Source organism: Octodon degus, unplaced genomic scaffold (assembly GCF_000260255.1).
Source record: "Octodon degus isolate 3935 unplaced genomic scaffold, OctDeg1.0 scaffold00093, whole genome shotgun sequence".
In the NCBI taxonomy this organism is placed as follows: domain Eukaryota; kingdom Metazoa; phylum Chordata; class Mammalia; order Rodentia; family Octodontidae; genus Octodon; species Octodon degus.
This window is the reverse complement of record NW_004524669.1, coordinates 216,858-223,403: the sequence shown is the minus strand read 5'-3', so window position 1 is coordinate 223,403 and position 6,546 is coordinate 216,858. Positions and strand designations below refer to the sequence as shown.

Genomic DNA, 6,546 nt, shown 5'->3' with positions numbered 1-6,546 from the left:
AAATAAAAAATAAAATAGGCCATCCTCAAATCAGCTGGCATTAGACCTTTGAGCAGCAGTATAAATGGTACTTGGGCAAGTATAAAAACTAAATGTTGTGTGTACACTCCTTCTTTTCCTGCTAATATCTCAATAGATGTCCAAGATATTAAGTAACAGATCAATATCATGTCAGACTCAAAATTTCCCTACATCTTACTCTTATGTTCTTTATAAAAAAGTCATTACTGCTTCTTCTTGTTGGAAATCTCCAGGAAAGTGTACTCTGCTTCCATGTGAGTGTACTCAGCCAGGTGCCTTCATGTTCTGGACTGTTCTGCCTTGTATAGTTGTGCAATACAAAACACATCTCCCAGGGTTGGACGCAGGTCTCCAGGTACAGCTGAAAGGACTGACTTAAAAACATATCTCCTCCAAAGCACTCCAGCTTGAAGAGTGTGGAACTGCCTTAACCTGCATTTGCACTAACACTGGAGGCATAACTTCATAGTACCCTGTATCAAAGAAGGGGTCTTATATGAGAACTTGTACTGTAACGTTATGTACCTCGGTAGTGTCCCAAATTTTCTGATCAAGGAGATTATGGGGCCAAAGAGGAAAGTGATTGATGATGTAGAGTGTGCCTAAGGAGAGTCACTTGGAGAAAAAACATTCTCTCAGGCTTTGACAGAGAGCACATTGGCCAAGCAATGGCCGTGACTCATCCATATGGCTGACATTGACAAAAGTTCTACAATCTGAGGTACAGGATAGCAGGATAAATCCTGAGGGGATTTCACTGACCTTCTCAGACCAAAAAGCTACAACTCTTGTTGCATAGGTCCTGCTTTACCTTGGTCTTAACCATCCAGAAGAAAAGTATAAAAACAAAATATAAGAAATAAAGCCCTGCTGTTATGTTGAGCTGTGGGGGACTCAGGTCAACAATTTCTGACATTGCCAGTTAAGCGTAAGACCCAATACTATTATGGGCTACTGGACTCTTTTAGAATATTTTGCTGAGTTTACACACCTATAATATTCAAATAACAGAAGTTAACAAAAAAGGGTATACAGATGAATGTCCATTTTGTATCTGTGTATTCAAAGTGGTTAGGATAGATATATCGTTGCATTCTCTTAATGAATAGAGTGATTTGTTCTAATGGTGTTTGTAAATAGGATATCAAGTCCGCATCTTGTACAGCAATTAATCACTAAGAAGAATGTATGCAGTGTGTTAATTATTGAAACTGTCCTACCGATTTGATTTGAAACTGTCTCATTGCTATTTGTTTATCAATAAAATTATGGCAAAAAACCCCCAACAAACCAAGGAAGGGGTCTTTGAAGCACCTGGTCACCACAGAGTGTGCTCTCAGGATTTTAGACATGTTTTCTCCCTGGATCATCATGTGCCTATTATTGAGCCGGACATCCACATTGGACTCTTCTTTGATCAGGTTATCAGCTCTTCCAGCAGAAACCATCCCTATGAGTTCCTTGAAGTCACAGCTCAGCTCATGGCCTCCTGGAGCTTGTTTGCCTATTGGGGTATGACTTAGTGTTCCATATACTGCAGCACTACTCTCAATAGACAAACTGCTAGATTGTGACACTGACACAAAGCATCTGACAACACACACTGAAGGTAACCCGTACCATCCCACATTAACCAGGAATATTAAATTCTTTCCTTGTCTGTGCAGCCTATAGACCCAAATAACTTTGCTCTTTGACCTCTATATCTTTCTAAAGCACAAATCTTCAAACACTTTGGCTTGGACAGACTTGGATCTTTTTTAATGGATATCTTCTTGGCTTCTTCTAGGTTCTTTTCTCTTCTCAAACTATCTTCTGCCTCTTTCTTCTCTTGAGATTCATTCTTAATTTGTTCCCTATGCCACTTTTTAAATCTTCCTCTGTGATTTAGAAATAATATCCCACCTCTCATTTTCATTTTGTGAATATACATAAATGGTAGGGAAAGGTTCTTTTCCTACTGCCATCAAAGCCTTTACATCTATTTTCAATTGTCTCTCCTTGGTTCTATTTCTTGTAGCATCATTTCCTTCCTGACCTGATACAGTATAAGTACCGCGTGCTAACCGATTGTGGCACTGGAGCTCCGTTCCTGATCTGATACAGACAGCTCTGCCAGTACCGTTCCTGCAGCTGCACTGGCCACTTCCAAGGACATGGTCTGCAACACCACCACGCTGCTCTGTCCCTCGAATGTGCACTGGCTGTGGTTGTAACATAACTTTTAGATACATGTTTACTATATAGTTATTTAGTCAAATATTGTGGTTTTAAGCACACTTTCAATATTTGCTTTTGGTGCAGAATTGAGTGCAGTAAAATTGTATATATGTAATTGTTATATTAATGTAGCTTTGAATAGATCAAGATGTTCACTTTCACAAACTGATCACTGGAGACTATGATTAAGGCTATTTTGTTTGGTTATCAAATTGGGCAAGGAGGACTGTTCTGGATTAAGCAACTGTCAACTTGCAATGCCCAGTTGAATGGAGCCAGCATGGATCTGGGTGTGAAAGGTGCACCTGAGAATTGTGGCCAACAGCATAAATGAAAAGTAGAGGGCAAGATTGGGAGTGGTTGATTCTCCTGAAGAAGGTTGTCATGCTGGTTTTCCTGATATGAAATGAGTTATTAATTTCAGAGAATCTTGGATTTTAGCTGTCACTGAGAATGGCTGTGGTCCTTCTTGGGGGAGCTCTGGTCCTTACCTTGAGCATCTTTTCCTGGCTCCAGTGCAGATACTCAGCCTGCCAGCACAGATTCTTTATGCCCCTGACAGAGGCTTTCTAGCTTCCACCGCTGACCATTGGGCCTTCCCAGGGCAGATCCTTGACTGGCATGAGACATTGTCTTGGGCTACAGGCTTCTGGCTGGAAGATACTGTGCAGGGATCCAGGCCTTCCTCTGCATGCTTTCTGCTTCTAGTGCATTGGTGGATCTTCTGTACATTGCTGCACTTGACATTTTGAGTGAATATAATACAATAACCCTGCAAACTATTTGTCTTGTATGAAATTATTTTTTGTTTCTGTGCATAGCCTGGCTGCAGCAATGGCCATTGTCAGAATGATCACCATCATCACCATACATCTACACCCTCCTCAGTTATGAAAGCCTGTGTTTTACCCTAATGAACTATTTTTATCACCCATGCATGGGTCATCCAAGGTTCACTTTGCACATTCTCCAAAATTTGCAAATCTGGATTCATGTGGGAATGTCATGAATTGGGCTCCTTCTACCAAAACAATGAAGAAAACTTTTTTTTAACATATCCTAGAGTGGTGTACATTTATTGGACCCCCTATGATGCTTGGGTTAAAAATGCACAAAACCAGTTAGCCTGCACGACATATGGGTAGAACTTCCATTGTGCCACATTTGTTTTTCATTAATTTTATTGATGAAATAGCAATGAGACAGTTTCAAAACAGGTTAGTAGGACAGTTACAATAAAAAACAATATTGCATATTGTTGTCTTTATAGTAGTTATTCATAGTACAAGACGCAGACATGATATCCTGTCCAAATATCATTAGCACAAATCTTTCTTCTCATTGAATTAAGAGAAAGTAGCTGAATATCTTTCCTAACTATTCTGTATATATAGATACAAAATGGTCCTTCAGTTATCTCTCCCCTTTTCATTTGCTTTTGTCAGAGATGGATATTCCATTGCCATTTAAACAGTGTAGGTTTGTGACCACACCCAGACACATAATAATCAAGATTCCAGAAATTCAGCATAGGAACAGTATACTAAAAGCCTCTAAAGAAAAGAAAGATCACATTTAAAGGAAAACCCATCAGAATAACAGCAGATTTTTCTTCACAAACCATCAAGTCAAGAAGAGTATGGAGCAAAGTACTTCAAGTCTTGGAAGAAAACAAATTCCAACCCAGACTGATATATCCTGCAAAACTATCTTTCAAGTATAATGGAGAAGTGAAATATTTTCATGACAAAGAACAACTAAAGAATTTCATGATGACAAAGCCAAGCCTACACAGACTACAAAATGAGGTTCTAGAGAGGGAGCAAATTGATCACAGCCCCATGAATGAGAATGGAAAGAGCCCACCCAATAGGGCAAACAATTAAACAGAGGAGAATAAGAGGTTTACAATAGTTGTCTTTTAGTTATTCCTTTGTGTTCAGCAGCAGAATATTTTCATCAGCACACCCTACAAATGAACTTCTCTTCCACCCTATGAGTCATGATTCCACCGAGTCTGCAGGGTGGATTTCAAAGAAATAGCTGTAGCTCAGTTCCACAAGTGACGCCTAGCCACCAGTAACTGTCACGGTCATTATGCATGTCCACAACACACTAGAACTTTGTGCGATAGCCTATCCTCAAACTGTTAGAAGTGCTGTTCATTTACTTGCCATTCCAGTATTTATCTTATGTTTTACTCTTAGTACTTCTTTGCTATCATGAAAACTTTTTCTTAGTTCAATTGTTTTGAAACATTTAATTTTCTGAATATTGCTTAATCTTAATTTTTCTAATTAATTAATTAATTAATTAAGAACAATTAATCTTAATTGTTCTAAGACTTATACTGTATCTTTGACTTACAATTTATTTAAAAGACATTGTATGATATCTTCTCCTAGTATTAGAAACTTTAAAAAGTATATTTCCATTTTCTGTTGACTTTAAAAAAAACAACAACAGAGGTTTGTACCTATGTTGTTTATTTATTATTTCTTGCCTATATCTTGTAATATGAGAAACTACTTTGGCAATAACAATACACAATGTACTAATCATTATTACTCTCCTAAAATCTTGTTTTGAGATTTTGTTAAAAATAAATAAATAAATAAATAAATAAAAAATAAACAGTGTAGGTTTGTGAATTCAGCATAATAATCCAATATAGTCCAGTAGTCTATTATAGTAGTGGGTTATATGTAGGGCTGACAATGTCAGAAGTTGTTGACTTGAGCCTTTTAGAGCTCAGCATACTAATATGGCTTTACTTTTTATACCCTGTTTTCATACTTTTCTGCTGGATGATTAAGACCAAGATAAAGCAAGACCTATATAACAAGAAATGTAACTTCTGTATCTGACAAGGTCAGTCAAATCCCCTTAGGATTTACCCTGAAACCCTGTACAGTAGTTTGTAGATCCTTTGTCAGTGTCAGCCATGTGGATGAGTCACAACCATTGTTTGACCAATTTGTTCTCTGTGAAAGCCTGAAAGAATATTTTCTCTCTATGTGACTCTCCTTAGGCATTGTGCCACATTTGCACAAAGGCACAGCCCTTGCCGTTCATCATGCCCAGTGGGTTAGCACATAGATTACTTCCTGCATCCCTCAGGGAAAGGCACTGAGATGCACAGCCAACTATTATAATAGTAAAGTAGAAATTAACAGTAGAAATGTAAGGAATGGACCCTTGAAATCCAGTGTTTTGCTCCACAGGTTTTAAAAGGATGGAACTGTAATACAACATGGAATATCAGAATAACATGAAGTGCAGCTTTAAAGTGCTTCTAGAGATCAGAGTGGGTAGGGCACAAGAATGGGATGATATTCTTCCTGTTGTTGTTTCTCCTTTGTGTTATTTAAATTTTGAAACTATTTGAATGAAGTTATTGGTTTCATATTAAACCACAGGTTTTGTTTTCCTTTTTTTTGTAGCCAGCTCAGCTTGACTTCAGGGCTCAGATTGCATAGCATGTGGTGCTGGAGATGGAACCACTGTCCTTGCACTTGCCTAAATTTGCCAAAGCAGATGCTTTTTTCACTAAGCTATCTCACCAGTCACCAAACCAGAGATTTTTTACATGACATGAAAAAGTATTTTGAGAAAGAATTCACTTTATGGATGAAAAACAAGCACAGAGAATCACTTAAGTCCTTCAGAAGAGATAAGTTTGAGTACAAATTTACCTCAGCTTTCAAACTGCTCTTCAGCTCACAAAAGGTTTAGTTTTGCAAATCAAAAAGAGGACAATGCATACTGCCATTAAGCTGTCTAATTGTGGTATACCTTGGAGAAGTATTTATTTTCCCCAACAATATCATCTGGAAATAAATTTCAAGAAGATGGATTTGAAAAATATACTAATATTTTCACCATTTTTAGGTAGTCCTACTGACATATCTGCAGGGTAGGGTGGCACATGCCTGTACTAGCAGCACTCTGGAGCTGAGGCAGGAATATTGTGATTTTGAGATCAGCCTGGGCTACAAAGTGATGTCAAGGCCACTCTGAAGTCCAGAGTGAGACCTTGTCTCAGAAAGTTGAGAAACAAATAAACAAAGAAAGACTGACATACCAGACTATGGTTTTCAAGACCATGAAGGGCTAGTAGGGCACATGCTTCAAATACAACTTTTATTATCACCTTGTAGAAAGAAAAATAAAAAGTGAAAAAGCTTATTGAGATTTTCATCTAGAATTTGTAAAATTTATCGTAAAAGTACGAACAACGTGGCAGTTGTACACGTCTTTACAAAAAGAATTTACACAAGCTTGGTGTGCTGGCCCACATCTACA

The 6,546-nt window shown here is 37.9% G+C and overlaps 1 pseudogene; it reads right to left on the bottom strand.

Moving 5' to 3' along the window:
• Positions 1-224: 224 nt before the first annotated feature.
• On the bottom strand, positions 225-2,255 carry LOC101565007 (annotated as a pseudogene).
• Positions 2,256-6,546: the final 4,291 nt, after the last annotated feature.